Genomic DNA, 22,537 nt, shown 5'->3' on the forward strand with positions numbered 1-22,537 from the left:
ACAGCCTGTGCAATGAGTGGAATGCATAAAAAATACATGTAATAGGAACTATCTATATTGGAGTGATATGCCATATATGTAGGTCTCTTGAAAATCTGGTTTCATGTGTTAAAATTCAATCTCTTTTAATCTACCTTTAAAAAATGGTTGAATTCCTAAAATTAGACTTAGAAGCCTGTGATTTCTAGCTGGAGAGGCAGCAGTATTGCACCAGCAATTGAGTCAATTCTCATTAAGAGTCATGACTGTTTGCATAAACAGAAATGACAGTTTATAGGTAAATCCTACCCAGTGTGGAGTCCATTCATTTTAAATGTTATGCTCAAAAGGCCACAGCAGCATAATAATGTGAAGGCAGGCATGAAGACTCCAATAAAACTGCACCCACTGGGTCAGTGCCACTGCATAGCATGCTCTGGATATTTACAGAATGATTATACACTAGGTGGTCAATCAAAGCTCAGTCTGTCTGTCATAAATATTAGACCTAAAGGCCACAGGTGTGGATTTTACAGAACTGTTTCTTGTCTCCACTCTCATAGGGTATAATACCTATGTACCTTTATAAAGAATTTGCTTTCATTCATTCAAGCCTTTCTTAAAGTGACTCTTCTGTACACTGCATCTATTATGTTAGTTTAATAAGGATACTCCCCTGATGCTCATACCTCCTGGCAGAACTGTGCTGTCATTTTTTTCATCTCTCCTGTGGTCATGCAGACAATGAAACTAGGAACTCTGCTGCTTACATTTTTCAACTTACACTGTCTTATCAGTTGATGGCAGATGGTTTGGGAGAATCTTAGAGGGAAAAGAGCCACTGCTAATGTCACCTCCATATCTTGAACTTTAGTCTTTCCCACTGCATGGTATTTGTTAGCAAAACATGGACACCAGAGCAACAGAGCAGCCTGTATGAATTGTGAGAGGAAATCCTCTCACCAAGAGAGACAAAGCACAAATATCTCTGTTCTGTGTATCAGATGGGGGAAAAAAACAACAACCCAGAAACACTCTATTAGAGTAGTTCTGCAAATGTCAGATTTTAAATGCTTTGTGGTATGCAAAAGGCAGTAACAGACTTTCAGCATAAAATAATGGTTTTACAGAAAGGGCTCAAAAAAAAAAAAAAAAAGTGGGGTAAAAAATTGGGGGGATAAGGAAACAGGGAGCGGAGCATGCACAGGATCTCCACACAAGCAAAAGACCTGCTGCCTCTTTATAGAGGCAGCATTCCTAGGGGGAAATAACCCTTAGAGACAACTGTAATACAGCATGGCTGCAAAGGTGGACAGCACCAAGGAATCATAAGCAAGCATCATCCTGCGCTGGTCCATCCACTGCTCTGCCTCCACGCTGGAACAGCACACTGAGCTTCTCAACTGTGTTAGTGCAGAGCTCTCCCAGGTTTAATCCAGGCTGATTAAACCCTCCTAAGAATTAACATCAGATACATTCAACAACATAGGCATGGTGTCAGGTGGATGCTGCTACAGTTTTCCAGGGCATGAGCTGTACCACCTACACACGATGAAACCCATACACGCACAGCAGTTCAGCACTCGGCAGGGGATTATGGTAACACAGCCTTGCAGCCTGTGGACATGTCTAGGTGTTTTTGTTGTAGTTTAGTTTTTGTTTGCTTGATGGTTGGTTTTAGTGCTTTGTTTTGTTTTGTTTTTGACACAGCAACAACCAACAACTTAAGCAGAAATACATTAATGGCAAGAAACTGCCTCAAACAATATATCTAATCTATTCTACAAAAACTTCTGAACTCGATTACAACATTTTTGTGTTCCCCTGTGATTCCAATTCTATCTTAATGGCTTAAGAATCATGCTGAAGGCATTGCAAACCTAGGGGTTTTGCATTATTCTTAGAGCATATTTATATCACATCTTTAAAGCAAGCAATGTTTAAATATGTTGGAGCACAACTGAATTGCACTGTGATCCCAGCAGAGAACTTGAAAAAGACACCAGCAACATCACCATTAAGCTAAAGATCTCTGCTGTATATTAATTCACTTTTATAAACTCAGACTGCTCCTCACAGGATTATTTTAGCCCAGAAAAAATCAACACTATTCACAACAGCTAATGGTTTCATATCTGAAATGGACTCACTACTTTGGGTGTTACTCTGCATTATGTAGGGCTTTGAATCATTTCCTGTGGATCTTGGGAGAATTTGTCCTTACTGGAGTTGAATGAACTGCATTATCCTCTGTCCTAAGCAGAAAGCAGTTGCGTAGCAAAACAATTAATATTAGTTTTTAAATTCTCTTGATCTGACCCTCCCCCCCCCCCCCCCAAAAAAAAAAAAAAAAAAAAAAGTTGTCGCTTGTGGTTCAGGCAGGAGTAGATTTAACAATATTTGGACTGATTGAAGAGCCTTCCAAAAAACATGCCCAGGCAATCCAAACCATTTTCTAGGTGTCACTGAAAGGCTGCAGAGACTCTTTGCAGCCTTGTGGTAGGATACCAGCACCAATTTTGTATGCTTGTTTTCCTATTTGAGGACTGCAATTGAGTTTTACCCTGTGACATTCAGGAAGCGAATCAGAGCCTATATGTTTTTTTAATGGAACAAAGAATTATTCTCATGTAGACTTAGCCAATTGTTGATTTTTAGCTAGAGGCTCAGAGGAGACTTTTTACATGACCAGGAGGAAATGGTTATTGCAGTCAAATTTTTCAAGAAACTGTGAAACATGCATCATCAATATTTAATATGAATAAAAATATAGCTTTTTTATACTAAAATTCACATATACAAATTAGCACTAAAGGAGACTCTTCTGCCTCCTGAAGGATTTTAAAAATGCAGTATCAGAGTACTAGTCACTTCTGCTGAGGGTTTTAGAATTGGAAGTAAATATTTATTGCAGAATACTAATAATCTGTTTACACATGGAAAATGTTTCAAAGGACTGTCAGATACTTCTCTTTCTCTCTAGAGAAGAAGGCATTTTCTCTCCATATATAAAGATGCAAAAGGTATTGCCAAAATTAGGTGTGCATAGCAATGACTTAAGGCTAAGCATATTATTGTTAAAAATGGGACAAATCTTATGTTCCTTATTAAAGTAAAACTTCTCATGGAAGTGAAAGCATGACCATTTGCCAGATCTTATATGTTATCCTGGACACAAGAGGCACTACAAACAGTACTGGAGACAGCAAAAGCTTGCAGTAGTCACTGACAATCAACTGGGCAATACATTGACACCTGCATAAAAAAGACAGCTAAAGCCAGAGATGATAGGAGATGAATGAGTTCATCTTGTGTGATGATGTGTTTGAGATCTTCTAGATACAGAAAATTCACTGTCAGTCAAAAGGGTCAACTATTTTGCAATAGCGCAAGACAAAAAGGATGGCATTATGAATTTGTTCTTCTGTGACAAGATCAGTGTATATCTTCTCTCCCGTTTCTTGTTTTTCCATTAGTTCAGGAGATAGCAAGGAAGATAAAACAAGGCTGGAATAAATGTAATTTTAGTTTTTCTGGTGGAGCCAAGACAACATGGTACAAAGCCCTACTTTAGCTGTCAAAGACAGCATGTAAGAGGCTACTGTTGCTATTACATCCTTTGTCAGCAGCAAGGAAAAGTTTTTCAATCCAGGCACTTTCCGACACCACCTGACATGAATTTCAGATTTTTGATAGAAATGGAAAGATCCTATCATGGCCATTCTCCTAGGGAATTTGCCCCTAGAAGTTCCCAGATCCTTGGTTTTTACTGTAAACTTGTGTGTGCTGCCATTTATAACACAGTGAAATACAGCACATATGCAAAAACTAGGTTTCTCCATTTCCATGATACATATTGTAGCCTCTTTCAATTTCCCCCCAAATTAAGAGTAGTCCCAAAATTAAAAGAATAGTTCATCTTGTCCTATTGATATTCAGCAGCTATTGATTCATTTCAGAAGGAAAAATTTTACCAGAAAATGCTACCCACTTACCTGGCTGACACTCACAATGAAACTTAGAGCTCAGAAAAAGGTTTTGTCAATGTATTTATGAACATATACATTGGCAGAGCATATCCTTAATGCTTTACAATTCATTGACTTAGTGGCAGTTATAGCTTTTATTGGCTTACCTTTAATTAAGCTATTCTTACAACCTACGCACAGGAACAAGGTGAAAATCAGATCCTAAACATTAAACATACTTTTAAAAATAGGACTCAGTCTTGACTAGCTGGACACAAGGCTCATAACTGAAGTTTGTCCAGTTAATATTTGCTATAGTTTATGATGTTGAATTAAAGGTTGCGGGAGGTAATTATTCCCTTCTCTTTGACACTAGTGAGACCACATCTGGAGTCCAGTGATGGGCTTCACAGTAAAAGACAAACATGGACATACCTGAGCAAGTCCAGTGAAGGTTCACAAAGATGATTAAGGGCTTGGAGCACCTTCCATACAAGGGTAGCTGGAAACTGGGATTGCTGAGCCTGGAGAAGAGACAGTTCAGGGAGATCTAATCAAAGTGTAAAGATACTCGATGTGAGAGAACAAGGAAGATGGAATCAGACTCTTCCCAGTTGTCCCCAGTGACAGACAGGATGATGCAATGGCACAAACTGAAACACAGGAAATGCCATTTAAACAAGAAAAAAATTCTTTGTTAGGGTGGTTGAACACCAGAACAGGTTGCCCACAGAGGTTGCAATGTCTTGGAGCTGTGCAGAATACAACTAGCTACAGCCTGAGAAACCTGCCGCTAGTAGTTAACCCTGCTTCAGCACGGGAGGGCTGGGCAAGTGATCTCTAGAGCTCCCTTCCAAATTCAACTGTTTGGTGGTTTTGTGATTAAGAGGAAAAGAGACTCCTATACTTTCTGGAAAACCAAAATATGGTTTCTATTCCACATGTTCATGTTTGTATTTTTTTGTCATCTCAAATCAGAACGAAAACAAAATTATAAAATGTTTCATGTTGATCATCAAAATGTTTCACACCCTAACAATTATGTTGTATTGCATTTTTAAAAAACATGATATATTTATTTTACTAAATTTTTCAATGCATCTTCACTCTGATGAAAACTTCAGTGGAAGTAGTATGTCCCATGCAACGTTTTTGTTTAATATCTTCTTATATAAAAACTTCTAGTTGGAAATTGTTCAGCCTGTTCTTAAAGCCTGGTTTAGGCCACTTATTTTCAAACTTGATTTCCTAGCATGCCAGGGATCTCTCTGAGTACTTGTGCCTTCAAACTCACAACACATCACTAATATATAGACATGTTACAATATACACAAAAGGCCTGATCTGAAGCATGGGAAGATTGCTATACACAGCAATGGACTTCAAAGCATCTCCACAGTTTGCAAGTAGTTTTGTTTGTTTTCTCTTTTTGCTGTTGCTTTGGGGATTTTTATGTGTTTTTTCTTCTTGTTTTTACCTAGGAGATACTTACATACTTCCTATTTCAAACAAGAAAATAAACAATAAAAGAAGAGGAGAAATTGCTAGCAGAAGCAAAATAAAATGGATAGCAAAGCACGTAGCATAGGTCTCATAAGTAAGTATGCTTTCTTAACTGAATCTTTTTTCTCTGCAGCTGCCAGTACCAAGGGAAAGAACTCTGAGCTGCTTTAGCAACAGAATTTCTGAGTATTGTCTGACTGCAGCACTATGACAGAAAGGTTTATTGCAAGCTGCCAAATTAGGGACCACAATAATTACCTGAACCAAAGACTCTGAAGAATAGCTTCTGGGTAATGGAATTTGATAATGCATGCTGTTCCTTTCATGCCATGTGATATAGTATTGTCCTAGAACTGCTGGAACAATGGTAACAGCCCCATGAAGCCTTCCTTCCATGTGCAGATCAGCCATGTCAGCATGCAGAGCAGTGCCCATTCAGTGCAGACTTTCCTTTCCTCTTCTGATACAAAATTTCTTGCTTCAAATAGCCTGCAGCTGGTTTTATTTGCCTTGGTTTTATTTGTCTTTCTCAATTATGAGAGACCACTGCATGTAATAATCCTTTTATACATTCTTTTAATTAGGTTGTAAAATGTGACCAGTTCCTTTCTGAGATATATATTTATACAATTAAGAAATATATAACTACTAGTATTTATCATTAATTATTATTTCACAGATACAATGTAGGCATTTGCATTTTATCACATGCCATCAATAAGTCAAGAAAATGCAGAGTCAAGTTCATCTCCCTGCAATTTCTGAAGTTGCATCTAGCCTAAAATTTGACTCACTCATGCTAGACACCCACAATTAAATAAATGTATTCTGGCCGTGTTTAATGACACCAGGTGAGGGTATGACAAATACTTCAGTACATCTTTAGGTTGCTAGACTGCTATAGAAAAAAATCATCAAATACATCATACACAGTGTTATTGTGACAGTGATGACCGTATACAGCAGTGCTTATTTCCCATTTCAACTTGTATCTCTTATTTCTAGGATCAGAGTTACACCAAAGCTAGATACACACATTTTTCCATTGAACAATGTCAGCTAGGGGTATTTTTGTAGTATCAAAAATCCTGGGGTAGACACAGTCACACTGTGAAAAAATAAATAAATAAAAATTGCTTCTTTCATTCAGCAGGGAAGTGGCATATGCAGTTATGACAAAGCCTTCTTTTACTGTCATTAGGTGCCCCCACTCCAGGAGGATTTCCACAGAGTAGCCTGTCTCTTTTGTGCATGTCTGAGTGACTGGGATCCAATGCTTGCTTAATCATCAGTTTTCCCCGTAAAGACCAGATACTGACAGGGCACATAATAAAAACGCTGATTTATTGCTCCCCTCCACAGCTCTACCAATACAGCAGCAAACCTCTGCTATAAGGCCTAGGCAAAAGGACCGAATAAACCCAAAGTTACTAAGTAAGACCCTGTCTAGACACACGTTAATTTTTTTTCTAATCATATTGTAAGTGTAAGTAATAAAAATCTTTCTTTGATGCTACAGTATACATATTGAATATGCTCAGCAGCTGGTCTAAGGCACATTCACACTGATATAACTGAAAGTATACAAACTGGAAAACTACATAGTCACATCTTGGTCCTTGGAAAGTAAAGAGCAATTCAGCAGCACACTGTTTAGGCTCAGATACTAGGCTGTGTCACTCAGGGCTGTCTCAGCTTCTTAATACATACAGACAAGGAGAGAAAAAGAGGATTGGTAGGGTAAACTACATCTGCCAAAGATTGAAAGATTATTTACTAGAAGATGAAATATGTAATATAAGTCTTCTCTTAGTGAAATTTAGCAAAACAGAGTATGCAGTTTGCAGAACTCAGTCAGGAGCCAGCTGATGATAATACAATTTTAACATGGTCAGTAAAAAACTTTTTTCTCTTCCCAAATTGCTCATTAAAAATACTTAATTTTAAGAGCATTGTTGATCAACCTCTTTCAGAAGAAATGTAGTCAAAACCACAGGGCAAACAGAGTGCCACCAAACATGAGTCTGTATATGTAGATCTGGACACAGTCCTCCTGTTGAGGCAAGGAATCACAAGATTTCCTTCCAATACTCAGTACTTGGATGCATGGATTCAGGGAAATCAGAAGTAGCACCCTACACTGTCCCTTTCTCCCTAACTATGACACCTACTGTATCATAAAATAACATGACATTAATAGAAGCAATGTTTGATATTATGGCTGTTTACCACAAACATTAATCACAGACAACAGTCTGAAGACAAGAAATTTGGTTGATGTAAGCATCCTAATTTATACTGGATAAGACTCTGAACCTCTCAGATATTTGCTCTTAGAGTGTTATTAACAGTGTTCTTGCAAAACAAAGTGATACATGAATAGGAATGTATTTGATAATGTGTTCCTAGAGAATATAACATGATAAAATTCTCAGCTGGCAGAACCCCTTTTACACCAATTTAGGATATGGCTTATTACTAAATTTTTACCTTAGGCAATGAAACGTGTGTTTTGCAATGTGTCACCTACACTTCAGATGCAAGCAGGGATCCACAATCATTAGTGAACAGCAGTTAATTTTGCCTGTACACACTTGTACATGCAGAAATGATTACTGGGTAAACTAATAAACAAAACTCTACACCAGCACCCAGACAACTGTGGTGGGCTCTCACATTATTGCATGTGAACTTCTGACTTCAGTGGCTGTTCGGCAATGCTCGGATTAGGAACAGTTCCCTGAGTCACAACAGGATCCTGCTGCACTAGTGAACAATATTCACAGACTATTCAGTATCATGCTTTCAAATGAATTATTGGACACTTCATTTTTATTATTTACCCAGTGCTAATCGCATCACTATGACTTGGCATTAGAACTAGTGTTTAACAACATGGATTCAATAAAAGAACTGTATCCAACCTGAATGACAGGTTAAATCAATGCAGTACTAAGAAAATATGTCACTATGACAATGCAGCAAACATACAGGAAAGCTTTGAGGGTAGAAATGAATCTTCAAAGGCTATAAACTAGCAGAAGTGAATGACAAGATTTGGTTAGAAATAAGAAAAAAAATACATGAAAAGTGACCAAAATAAAACAATATAAATATTGTCCAAAAACATTGGAAAATGTGGTTTAGAGCTTAATGGTGAATTAAGATATATATTTGTATATATCTTATATATTTATAAGATATAAGAATATTTAGAGCTTAATACAGAATAGAAGGATAAAGAGGAGGCATTTACTATGGTAGCTTCTAAGAACAGTATCAGCACGTGTAGTTTACTACTGAAGAAAACTACATGCACGTTTTTCAGCCACATTCCACTTAAGTTCCCATTTCCTGCATGCAACTCAGACCAAGTTTTAGCCTCTTTGCAAAACACATAATTTACTCCTTTGAGTTCATTTCTTATTGAAAGAAACCAAAAACCACACACCTCTTTCTAAGGGCATATCTGGGGAAAAGAAATACTGCCAAGACACAGTACACCTCTATACACCTTTTCATTTTCAATAAATCTTGAAAACAAAAAATATGTCTCAGGAGAACAAAGAGGTTTGATCCCTTTCTCTCTCCTCCCTGAACAGTAAGGGAGTTACTCTCTCCTGAGAGCTGATGTCAGGCTTTAGGTACTGTGTCTGAGGTTCAGATTTCTACCTTGACTCCTACAATGGGAAATAAGCAGATTTAAGCACTAAAAACAAACAAACAACAAACCAACCAACCAAACAAACAAAAAAACACACTGTAGGAACAGCAACAGCCAACAGTAGGTAGCCTTCTGGCCCCCAGACCTTAGCCCTTCTAGCTGAGCCATGTACAGGCCATAGAGTCCCAATATGGGAAATAGAGTACCTAACAGCCTTAACAACTCTGGGAATTAAGCATTAACTTCTGCCTGTGTTTTTGGAAACCCCAATTAAGTAAGCATAGCATATGCACACTTAGCATGCAGAGACTGCGCTTCCTGAAGAAGGGAGCTGCCAAGCAAGAAGAATTGAATAACACAAGGTCTCATAAAAAGCATTAGCATACTGTTCACTGGCCAAGGTACTGGGAAGTGTTGGTATTCTTTTATCCAGACTGTTTTATTGATTATAATAAATTCAAATACTCCATATTACTGACTAGCTTAATATCTTTTGATTTTCTGGCTGGATTGTGGTCGACATTCAAAAGCAGTGTTTCAGATTCTGGCAGTTAGTGTCTCCTAGGTATGTTACTTCCTTTATTCTTTCACTCCCTTCTCCAGTCCCCCTAACTCAACCATTTCCCAGTGCTCCTAAGTGCACAACTGACTCTCAGGACCTGCAGCTTAGATGTAGGTGTTCAAGGAGTAAGAGCAAAGTTAGAAAGAATACACAAGAGAAGCACCTCTTTGAGCTAGTTTTCAGAGCTTTTCCTTGTCTTAGCACAGCATGTCTGAAATGCATTCCTAGGCACCAACCCTTTTTCTCCTGATACAGAATTAAATCGCTTGAATTTATCTATAAATTTTACTCCTAATTTATAGGTGATCTAGCCTATGCATCACAATGAAGTCTCCTTTATTGGTCAGATGGTGTCTAAAACATAAGCCTAAGAGTGCATAGGCCATGGATGTCCATCCTTCACCAGACTCATGATGTTCTCAGATGGTTCAGCATAGGGTTGGTAGCATTCCAACAAAACCAAAAGTAAGGAACAATAAAGGCCTCTGAAGATTTGGACCTTGGACTACTCGGTGCTGAATGGAGCCTAACTAAACCCAATAATGTGTATCTCAGTCCACATTCTACCACATGTAACACTGCTACCTCAACAGCTATCAGAGATGTGCAAAATAAAATGGTGAAAGACTGTAAACTGCTTTGGTACATCACAAAGAAGACTGTAATCATACATAGTTTGTGGATATATTTATTTTCTTTTTCTCTGCCATTTTAAGAATAGCAATAAAACTGTTAATATTTGCTCTCTTCTATACCAGAAGTAAAAAATTGCAAGTGACTTTCTACCTTTCATTAATTTTTTACTATTATTTTTAAACTATTATAGTGGTAGCTAATGACTAAGTTTCCATGAATAAATGATGGTGCAGACTGAGATGTTGGTACATCTCTGATGAGACTAGTGAGGCCAAACTTACTCTATAAGCAAAATACTTTCAGATCTTTCTATTCGCAAGTTTATCCCACAAACGCTGCTGTTTACTTCACCATTCACACTGAATTTAACTCTATTCCACTTTGAACTAAACTTTTCTTTTAAGTTTTAATGTCCTGTCAGTGCTTATTATCAATCAAGTAAAATCTTTCAAGAAGAGCAAGCACAACAGTAAGAATTTTACAGAGGAAAGGATGTTAAAACATAACACAAGTATTCCTGAATATACTCATCCACTAGTGAGGACCACGACCTCACTAGTTCAAAAAGCAACAGCTTAGGTCTGTTCATACTGAGAAATCTCTGATATCTCCAATAACACAGTGTGATGTTCTGAAAATCATAGCATTGCTGATACACTAAATAGTGATCTTCCTTTTCAGCCATATCTAAATCAGTGTTCTACAGGTCTTAACATAGGTATCAGAAGCAAAGTGGTTTAGGGAAGCAATCCTTTAGCTGACAGCCCAAAACTTCTAAGTGCTATTCTTAGAAACACATTATATCAATATGTGCTTTTAGGCAAATCACTAAACCAAACCACATCACTTTCCTTATTTGCAAAACTGGGAAATAACAACACTCGTATTTTTGCAGAGTTCTTTGAAATCCATGTCTTGAAAGGTTCATAAGAGCATTTGATATTAATTATTACTATTGTTACTTATGTTGTAGGAAAACTGAGAACAGTCACTAGTTAATATTTAAAAGGCAGTGTAAATTGTATTCATCTTCAGGGCATGAGTTAAAGGGTGTCTTTGACCTCTTCTCATCACTTTCTATGGAGGAGAATATCACAAATAAAATGTAGCAGATAGTAGTTGTTTCCTGGCCATCTTCCAACAGAAATGCTTGCATTTTGCTGACTTAAAATTCAGTGAATTGTGTATATTGCTGTTTGCTAGGTGCTCCATATTATTGTGGGATGCTATTACAAATGCCTACAATTGTTATTCTTAAGTTCTGTTATTTACATTTGATGGTGGTGCATGGTCAAATTTTACTTTTGGTGTCCATGCAAACACAGAAACATCAGTGGAGTTTCCTGGTTGTAGTCAAAGGCACAATTTGTTAAATTGAAATTGAACTTTGTAATTTTCCCAGGTGGAAAAAAGACACAAGAGGGGTGGGAGTACCAACCTGAAGCATGACAAACAGCATGTTCCGACGGCTAAACTGTTAGTGAGGCCCCTTTGACGTGTCCCTCTCAAAACACTGGAAAACTAAAACACTTCTGAAAATTTCTTTCTCACAAGTTGATATTAGAATTAGCTGCAGGCAGACAGAGCTTAGAGTAGAAATTTGCTAAACAACCATAGAGCAGCCTTAGGTTTATGACATCAGTCATATGTATAGCATAAAACTTCCTACGGGTTCACCTCACAGATGATGGGTACTACTTATGGGGCTGCCACAAAGATATGTTTTGTTGTTGTTGGTTTTTTTTTTTTTGTTGTTTGTTTTTTTTTTGTTCTGGCTTATTGTGACTAGCATACAGACATGTAGTTATGTACTGAACCAGCCTTATTAAATTAGCATGTAACATGCTGACAGTTTAGCTTAAACAGGTAGGAACAATACGTAGTACTATTGTGGATATGACTGTATCATGACTCTTCTTAAAGAAGAAGTATTGTCTCATCATCTCTGAAAACCATAGCTTTAGTAATAACATCATATATTGCCTTTAAAAGGGAATGTTCCAGAAATAAGCAGGGATTACTGACTTATTTTGCCCTTGCAGCATGGAGGGTGCAATGGAAGCAATATAAGGTGCAGAGCGATGTGTTTTATCACACTGGAATCCATCAAGGAACTCTTCTAGAAGAAGAGACCATATGCAGACTAAGACAGCATGATGTATGAGTCGCATTGCCGAAATCAACTCTTGGATTCAGTAGTGCCATTTGAAGGGACAAAACCATTATTTTCTTTAGCCATTCAAGCAAGGGAAACATACTAACTCAATTGCCAGCACAGCTACCAGAAGGAAATTGTGTATTCCTTTTAGTATTCAAGACATTGCTCTATTGCCTTATTCATAAGAAATTCAGCATCTCTTTTGAAAACAGCAAAACAATGACTTTGTCTCCATTTTAATTTGGAAGGAGTCCAAATTAAGCTATTATGAGAGATAAATGATATAATGAGAGCTGCATGCAATTTACTGAAAAAAATGAACAAGCAAAATGACCTCTCAAATGTTTTGCGTTTTTCTTTTTTGAACTTACTGAAATTTTAATGTTCTAGGTAGTGAAGTCAAGTTTCATATTCAGCTTTTCTGTTAATGTTAACATGCACATGACAGGTTCCAACTAAGCAGAAAAATAGGACATTAGGTTGCCAACCTAGCATTCCGTTATTATCAAGAATAAATGAACTCAACTTATATGGAGTTTATATATTAACTATTTCCAATATACACTCCTATGTACTCCTATGTTCTCATAGGAATTTGACTGGCAAATATTAGATGTTCCAGTACTAAAAAGAAACTGAGAGCCCTTATTATTTTGAGGCTGTAATTGTGAACAAAAATATACTGCAAGCACTGATGAAAACACAAGCCCCAGGACCCCATGATCACAAACCTTTTGAGCAGTAAAGTCTGCCAGCTCATAGCAAAGGTCATCTTCAGTTTTACAGCTCCAGGCTTTTAATCCTAAGTGAGCCAATCAGATCTATATTAAGTGATGAACGTATTATGTTAATGAGCATAATTATGCTAATGAACTTCCTTCAAGGAATCTTCATTCTTGATTCATTAGTTAGATGTTATCATCTGAGACCAATGGAAAATGTTTTGAAAAACTCAATTAACCCCTTTGGGGCAATCACAGACTTTAACAGCCCTCTGTCTTTTTCAACATCTTAACTTTCTTTCCTACAGTGATTTCAACCCTGCCTGAAAAAATAATAATAATAATAATAATAATCCTGTCTAATTTCTGTGGTGCTGGTTCTTTCTGCTGACTATCCCAGCAGTTATCACCTCCTGAACACATATGGGAAAATGCTAAAACAGTAGAAAGGTTGTCGGAACCTGCCCACACAGGACTGAAATAGCATGACTAGCCAGGGATTAGTCTGGGACTGGCACTATCCTGGCCAGTAAATAGGCTGTTTTCTGTCATACAATGAGTATTTTTTACAGCTGGCACTTAGTGTTTCGTACCATACTGCTCCTCTTTCACATTCTCAATCCCACATGATTACATGCATATCTAAGCTTGTGCTTACACTCCGATGCATCAAGGCACACACAGTATCATGATAAGCTATTAACAGCACAAGTTTTTACAGGCCAGCAAGCTATTTGTTCAATATGAATTTGAGGCATTTAAATGTTATTCTATCCATGTGCTAGTATAAATAGCATCCACATGTATAAAATTTATATCAGCAGACATAAATCAGCATCACTCCAGTAAATTCAAGGCCACATCATTTCAGCTCAGCAACTGACACTACAGGATTACAAAAGATACTCTTAAGATACACTTTTTAATGATGAAACATGGGAATATGTCTATTGATGGTTATATGTTCTCCACGAGAAGCCTCTCTGTGCTGTAAGGTTAGGCTTGTTTATGTTCCATAATCAGCAGTGCTCCCCCAGTGGGTTTTTAATATGCTTTATTAGCTTAATATGCCTGAACATTGCACTTGCATGTGGGAAGGCTGGGGAATTGTCATTCCTGGTTGCAGCTGCAGTGAGAGCACATCTTTGTAGTCCCGAAGTCCCGACTGTATCTGGGAGTGCACACATGGCACCTGAATGAAGTTACAGGTCTTGTGACTCTCCTCTTGCCACTCTGCCATTACTTCACTCCATCAAAACAGAAAAATAAAACGTGTGAAGCACTCTGAGTGACCTGCTTAATCCCACAGAGGTCACGGCAGAGACTGATTTATGATGATTGACAACTGCCTATGATTATGAAAATTGGTAGCCAGTACAACATATATTACTCATGCCTGCAGAACAGGGCAGAGAGAATTCATTTTCCCTTTTAGTATTCCTAAAGGTTTACTGTTCTTAGCTTTATTCAAAGGAACTTGAGGCCCAAGGAAAACAATGCAGCATACATAGAAAGGGCAAACATTATGTCAAGCTATTTTTAAAAATGTCAGTCTGTTACTTGATGTAACATTCTGACTTAATATGTAAGGTAAAACAAATGAGTTTGAAAATCTCTGTTTAGTAGTTTAGAAAATGGGATCTGAGATTGCTTTAAACAAGGTCATAAAGACCTCTCAACCTCTCCTTTTATTTATTTTTTCGCTAATATATTGACTGGCTTGATGGTGCACCGCAGACAAATATCTACATGCTTCACATAATGAAACAGTGTCATTACTTTATCTGGACAAACTCCCAGTGTAATTGCAACCAAAGTAAAACAGCTCTGAGACTGCAAAGAAGTGTCAAAACAGGAAATAGAATAGCATAGACCTGAGATGTTTTCCATTTGCAGACCTTCATATAGGTGTCTTTTTTCATACTTTTAGCTCTATATTGGAAAGCATAATTTGATGATAGACGTGAAACTGTGTATTAGTTTTTATTTTGACAAATTCATTAAACATCACATAGCTTGAAAAATGAACCAGGAGGCACTAAGCCAGCCTGAGAAGATTGTACTTCATAAACTGAATTGCTCACATGGGCAACATTTTGGTGGAAGTTATAGATTTTCTAGCATATCCCTGATAGATAGCACTAATATAACTTCAATAAAAACTCCGGATATGTCAATATAAAATTTTTTCAAGCATCGAAAGATGTAAGATACTTCAGCTAATAAATTGGAAGACTCCCTATTCCTCAAGGTACACTAACTTACACATCAGATTATAACAAGTATTGAAACCGCATAGGGTACAACACGCAGCTGTAGGTTTTCTGCTTTTAAAAGTTGCACTAAATTAAATTATCAATGTACTGAAAGTAATACTTGGAAATTAAAGTCTAGAACAAGCTTTTTTTTTTTTTAATATAAAAATGTTAGCATTCTTCTATTTTCAATTGTTAGATAACACACAATTTTTCAAAACTGTCAGATGAATGAAAAAGATAAACAGTATTTGCTGCATACAATTGATGTTCCTTCTCTTTTTTCCCAACATATGACCTTTCACTTACTTCCCTAAGATTTACTGACTTTTTTTAAATTGCTACCACTTTGAGATTGGTTTGGTACGAGAAGTACAAATGGTTATCTGAAAAAAAGCCCAGATATAGGACTTCATAGGCTGTGAGTGCATGAGACAGGTTAGTGTATAAAGAGATGTATGTCTTTTCATGTGTGCATATGTGTATGCACACAAACATAAATATACAGCATTCGATTTACTTAAAGTTTAAATCATACTATTATTTCTGCATCTCACAATGATCTGCACTCACCAAATGTGACAGGAAAAGCTGCCTGATTGCTTTTACATAGCAACTTCCAGCAACTGCATGTAGAAGATGACAGGAAAGCGCACAGACATGTGAATAATGACAGATGTTAAAACTGAAAGAAGTTGTTTCAAGTAGGATGCTGGCAGGAATCTGAGACAATACTTGGACTTGACTAAGAAACTTCTCAACTTTTAGTACAAAAAATTATTTTGGGCAAGATGAAATCAATAGCTTGTACCACACTTAGATGGTCATAGGTGGCTTCCTCTGGCAAAGTAACTATCTGATACTTTCACAATCTTCAAGAGAGACTTTCTAGCCAATGTTAGAAATAGATTATAGATTATATAGACTTTGTGATTATATACTGTTTTCAAAACAATTACTGCATTATAAACTAAAAACGATGTTCAGATGTATCTAAACATGTTATATTAATGCTCTATTAACACCACAGAGGCAGCATTCAAAAGTTAGGGCATCTGAACACTGCATGATGCAGTATGATGAGCTTCTTTAATTGTAAGAGTTCAGATTAATCAAAAGTACTTTAAAAGTATTTCAAAGGCCTAAAACTGAGAGAAATCAGTGTTCATTTCTGGCTTTCAGATTCTTGACATGTAGCTTCCTATATTTTAATTATTAGCACTAACACAAGTTAGGGATTTTTTTTCCTAACTATCACAGGCACTTTTTTGTACTTTACTGGGTATTTGTCTCTATGCCAACAAACCAACAGGAGAATATATCATGAGAGATTTTTTCATCTGAATTGGGAATGGAGACAAATATATCTCTTCAATGGGTGAAAACAGCAGATTTTCATTGATCTGCAGGCAGTTGTTCTGCATCAGTGAAGAAGGATGCTCCATATTTATATGGAAAAATATTTCTTGGAATACTTCTTATCCATATTGAGGAGCCTTAATATAACATTAAACTGGTCTATGGGATCTGAAGGCATACAAACACCTAATATGGATACACAGTTCTGTCATTCCTGTATGCAACTTCTGACATACAATTTTGTTCACTAAGAAGGACCTGCTATTGGCAGTGTTCAACTTCAGCCACACATTTAAGTGCAGAGTACTAGGAAGAAAACAGGTGCAGCTTTGTAGTGGTCTGACTGCCAGTGAAATCAAGATATGCTTTCAGTAGCATTTCATTAGAAGAATGCATTGTGACTCCTTGTACACTGGTACTGCAGCACAAAGGGATGAAGCTTTCTTTACTTTTGTTTCTGAGACCTTGGCAAAGAAATTGTTTTACTTCTTCCCCAATCTATGCAGGAAGCTACATACATTTCCCATTAGGCTGTGCTGTTCCACAGTAGTGAAGTAGCCCATTACATAATCCACATTACCCCCCCTATTAGCCAATTCCTAAGTAGAAAATAAATAAATAAATAAACAGAATACGTGTATGTTTGGATGCTTTTTAAGTTATTATTATTATTGGTATACCCTCCTTTCTTCCAAATAACCAAATAATGGCATGACTCAAAATTCAATTTCTTCACTTCACTTTTTCTTCACTTTTTTTCAAAAACTACATTGGATAATTCAGAAAAGCTATTTTTTCTTTCAATTAGGACAATGGGTGATTTTATTTTTCCTGTGAAATATCTCCCCACGCACCTTCCCTTACTGCTGTCTGGCCCAACAAAATGAAGAGATGCACAAAACCTTTTGGTTTGGTTGTTGGTGAAGTACAACAGAAAGGGAAGGAGGCATTATATCTACAGCATGGTTGAATAAAGTACTTGTAAATGCTTGAGTACGATTTTCTCTTCTGTGAACACATGCAATTGTTTCCATAATTTATTCATTAAATGTAGAAATATACAGGGCATATATTTCTTTATGCTTTCTCTCTTGACAAATACATAACTGATTAATCTAATATCTGTACTGCATAGTCTTCCAGAATGACTGTTTCACTTTGGGTGAAATCAGAAGACAAAAATCAGCAGATGATACTGATACTATACTGGTTTCCAGACAAATATCTGTGGTTACAGTATAATTTCCATACTATGGATCAAGAGAAAAATTTAAACTCAGTAACTTAAATAACTATAGAAATGTTCTATGTGAGAAGGTTAGATTGGAACAAATGCTATCCTGTATAGAAATACAAACTTGCACACTAAGTTAGTGCTACAGAGGTCTCACCAGAAGTTGGAAAGTTGAAGCCATTTGAGTCCTAAACTTTTTAATGCCTAAAACATGTATTTACATACTCTGTATGTTTTCTGTTTGTTTTCAAGAAAATACTTCATTTTGAAGCTAACAGCCCTTTTGCAGCTGAAGCATTTGTCAATATTGGGGGACTGCAGTCAGGAATGTTTAGAAGGAAATTCTGGTAGCAAAGTTGCCAAGGACATGAGTCAGGTTGCTTTATTTTGTCCTTTTGACCAGAGAAGAAAGTCAGATCTCTCTTTTTTTTTTTTTTTTTTTTTTTTTTATATGTCAGTCTTGCTTTGTTTCTAATAGCAGAGCCATTTATTGATAGCCCAACCACATTGCTTGTATGATATTATGCACTAGAATAATAAAACAGATAACAGAAGAGGTTAATAAAATTTGAAATGCTTGGAGATCAGACTAGGCAGGGAAAAGCTCTTTAAGTTCATGAATCTACTTCCTTTACTGTCATGTTCTGGCAAAGCATTCCCCACCTGTTAAGAGGAAGCAATTATGGTAGCTGAACAGACTGCATGGATGACCTGAACCTTGTTCACAACAAATGAGAAAATATGACATATTCCTCTACCATCTGAAAGACTTTTGTAGCTGATGGAGAGGAAACATCAAGGAAAGTGGGGAGATTGAAGACTGGTCTGGTATGTATGTGAAGTACAGAATGGTAGGTATGTATGTGAGACCATAAAAGCACTAACAATAGGACTTATTGTATCAACACACTTGAAATGGCATTCCTCAAAAATGACAACTTCAAATGAGAAACATGTGTTATACTAAATATATGTATGTATATGTATTATTAGTGTATATATGTATATGAAATATATCTTGTATCACCAGTGATGACAAAAAGAAGGTAGGTGTAGTAAGTTGTAGGTGCGAGTGCACATGTGCTGGCAAAGGTGTATCTGACAAAAGAGGCAGAGGTTTTCTGGGGCATCTTTTAGTAGGCCAAAACTTGACTGCTTATATTGTGAAGGAAGATGGTACAAATATAAAATTTAATTTCCAATTCATTTAAAAATAGTCCAATACAGGCTTTATGGGCAGTACTCAGAAACTGTATCTATTGGACTGACTGGCTAAGGTGTATTATGAATGAACACATTTCCTAGCTTTAAAACTTATACAAATTATTTTGGACATCACAACTGTTAAAAATTTATGCAGACATAGAAAAGGAATAATGTTGCTGAATGTTTAATGCTACTCATTTTCTAGCACTGCCTAGGAGTAAACAGGAATGACACATTCCTTTCTGATTATGGGCTGTGAGAAAGATCAGCCGGCTTCTTCATGCTAATTTCTCTTTCCTGTGTGTTCCTCTCACAAACCTTCACATCTGCCTTAGTCTTGCTGCCCACTAGCATATGGTGCACTTACGTGTAAATGTACTTGAGCAAAACAAGAATAAAGTGTTTTTGCTTTTTTTTTTTCTTTGATACATTTCCTTTACCAGAAATGGAAGCTGTTGCTTTTCTAATGTACTACACACATAATGATCTCTGAATGCACTCATTGCCTTAAACTTTTTCCTTCTTGATTTTAGTTACAATTTAGTTGCAATTTTCTTCTTATCATATCTCCTATTCTCATCACACTAAAAATATCTAGGAACGATACGTAAAAAAGAAATATTTCAGTTTTCATCTATACTAAGATGTGTTTCTTGGGCTATGTGAATCAGTCTTGTGAATATCCTCCTTGGTTTGCTTTACCAGTATGTCTTTACTTACATGGTTAGGTAAATGGTATTTGATTTTCAAAGCAGATACTTCTGAGAGTCATTCCTATCTTTAACTATTTAGGTCTATAGAAAAAAAAAAAAAAAGGCTGAATATATGAATAGGGTCTTTAGGGTCTTACTGGTGTGTTTTAATGTCCGCTCAGACGTTCCTCAGAATGATGGTTAACACGTTGATTCTGACGAAAAGAAGCTGAAAATCAGGTTTTACCAATATATCACATCAGCATACATGTCTGTTGATCAGTGTTAATTAGTCCTGCATTTTGCAATTTGTAATCTGTGGATGTTTTATGGGGATGTAAATAGTAATGCATTAGCATATGTAATCTGTCTTTGGAAAGCTTCTGCTGAGCAAGTGACCAATAAATTGCAGTTAATGTAAACATTAATCAAATTGAATGCCAGTATGGAAAGGGTCTCAAGTTTAGAGGGAAAATCAACTTTCTACCATGTATCTTATTATTGAACTGTATGTAAGATCATGATCTTTTCTGAATATTCAATGACAAATAAATATGTGTTTTAGCATCCTTTATGCCACCCTAATCATTTGACCATTAGAGTGAATGCATGCCACTCAGTCTACAATAGTGAATTAAAATTCCATCAGTTAAATGAAGGAATAAAACGGGGGGGGGGGGGGGGGGGGGGGGGGGAGGGGGAGTAGGGAAAAAGAAAGAGAGAGAAAGGGAAAATTTGCGTATGTTAGTATGAAATAATTTAAGCCAAGAGAGGAGAGGTCAGCATATAAAGCCACAAAGTGTTGAGTACTTCACAGAAACACAGAAATGTAATGACCTATATTTGGCCTAAACAAGCTATTGCATGACCATAAATATACCATCATTGTGAACAAATGAGGATTGCAGTTATAGTAGGTAAATGGTAATAATACATAATATGCAATCCGTTGTCATGAGCAGAGAAAGTATTTAAATTATATTTCTGCTGTGTACTGTTAATAATATTCTTCATATAATATACCCTTCAAAATTTCCTTTGTTCTTCTGGCAGTTACCTTTCCTCAAAAAAAAAAAAAAAAACAGCTACTGAAAGAAGTGAAGCTGAATATGCATATGTACAGACTGGACCAAACATTTCTACAGAAGGAATGTTTAAGTTTGGCTGAGAAAATGAAAGATCTGTGAATGGTCCACAGGAGAAGCTGGTTGGAACACTGGAATTTCTCTGACTCAATGCAAATGAAGATAGAATAGGTTACCTAAAATAAGAAAAACCATTAAGTCAAAGTATGCTAAAGAAATGAGATGACTTAAAATTCAATTACCTGTAATCTTACATGTATTTCTTTTTAAACTATACCTAACAATGGAACTACGATGAAGTGTATAGAAATCTACTCATTCAAAAACATTCTCCTAAAGCTAACTGAAATAGAAATACTTTCAATAGAGTGCTTCTACTTAATAATTTGAGGGACACAGACCACAAAATAGAAGTGATCATCCTGAGGAAGCCTAGGGGATTGCGATGATGTGCCAAAGGGGATAGGAAGCTAATTGCTGAAATGAAGAAAGGCAGGAAGGATTTCTAGACAAGACACGGTAGGGAGCATGCTGGCTGTTGAGGGGACAAACCCTGGCAATCTGCCGCTAAGTGCTGACAACCATCAAGACACTTTCACGTCAACAAGAATGGTACAATGTTTCATAGCAACGTGACTTTGGAGAACAAGAACAAGAAGGTAAAAAGGATGGAAATAGTGACTGAATTTATGCAGACTTGAAGCTGAAAGCAAAACAGCAGATTTGGGGACTTACAAAAAAGGTGGATTATTTGTCAGAGCCTGGAAGTCTCAGCCCTATAAGCAGTAAACAAAGAGGAATGCAAAATGAGAGCTTTGGGGTTTGTTTTACTTCCTTTTCTTTTCTTGTTTCCTTTCTAGATAAAATTGACATTTCCAGAAAATTGAAAGCCAGGGAGACTGGTTAGTGAGAAGTATTTTGCTGTGTTACATTTATTTGCTTTATTAAAAAGTACTGTTGTTCAGGCAGATCCTACACTACAAAAAATGTGCAAAGTTTTTGCAAGAATATGCAAAGGTATGTGGCAGCTTTTCTCCCCATTAATGACTGAGGTAAGTACTTTTTGAGGGCACTGAATCCCAATAAAGGATGTCTGCCTTTTGAAAAAAAAAAAAAAGAGGTGTTTCATTTCTTGACTGGGTTTTTAAGTAGGATGGCCTCCTGATTAGAATAAGCATTTAAAAAAATATATTGTATTATTTCTTAGTATTTCCTTTTAACCTTTTTTTTTTTTTTTTTGTGAAGTTTATTTTACTGATATCGGTTCAACTGCAGTAATAACCACCAAAAGAATAAAATACAATGATCTTTTAAATTAGCACTATGTACTGTAAAGAAAGAAGGAACACTATTTCTGTCTGCAGTAAAAACAGTAAAAGCTCAGGAGTTTTTATACTGTTTTAGTACAATTGCAAAGATTTCATGGGAAGGTAACTATAATTACCATCAAGTACAGCTTTGACCTTAACACATACCTCAAAGGACAATTAGGTTCAGCTCTGAAGGGTTTTATC

At 36.5% G+C, this 22,537-nt stretch overlaps 1 long non-coding RNA gene across 1 annotated transcript in view; it reads right to left on the minus strand.

Annotated features, from left to right (window-relative positions):
* Window positions 1-22,537, minus strand: part of LOC106016711 (uncharacterized) — a 160,847-nt gene that overhangs the window by 30,450 nt on the left and 107,860 nt on the right. Inside the window, exon 3 of the long non-coding RNA XR_011812261.1 lies at window positions 4,383-4,471. This is a non-coding gene — a long non-coding RNA (uncharacterized lncRNA). The remainder of the gene's footprint in view (window positions 1-4,382; window positions 4,472-22,537) is intronic.

This window comes from Anas platyrhynchos, chromosome 12 (assembly GCF_047663525.1).
Source record: "Anas platyrhynchos isolate ZD024472 breed Pekin duck chromosome 12, IASCAAS_PekinDuck_T2T, whole genome shotgun sequence".
Lineage (NCBI taxonomy): Eukaryota > Metazoa > Chordata > Aves > Anseriformes > Anatidae > Anas > Anas platyrhynchos.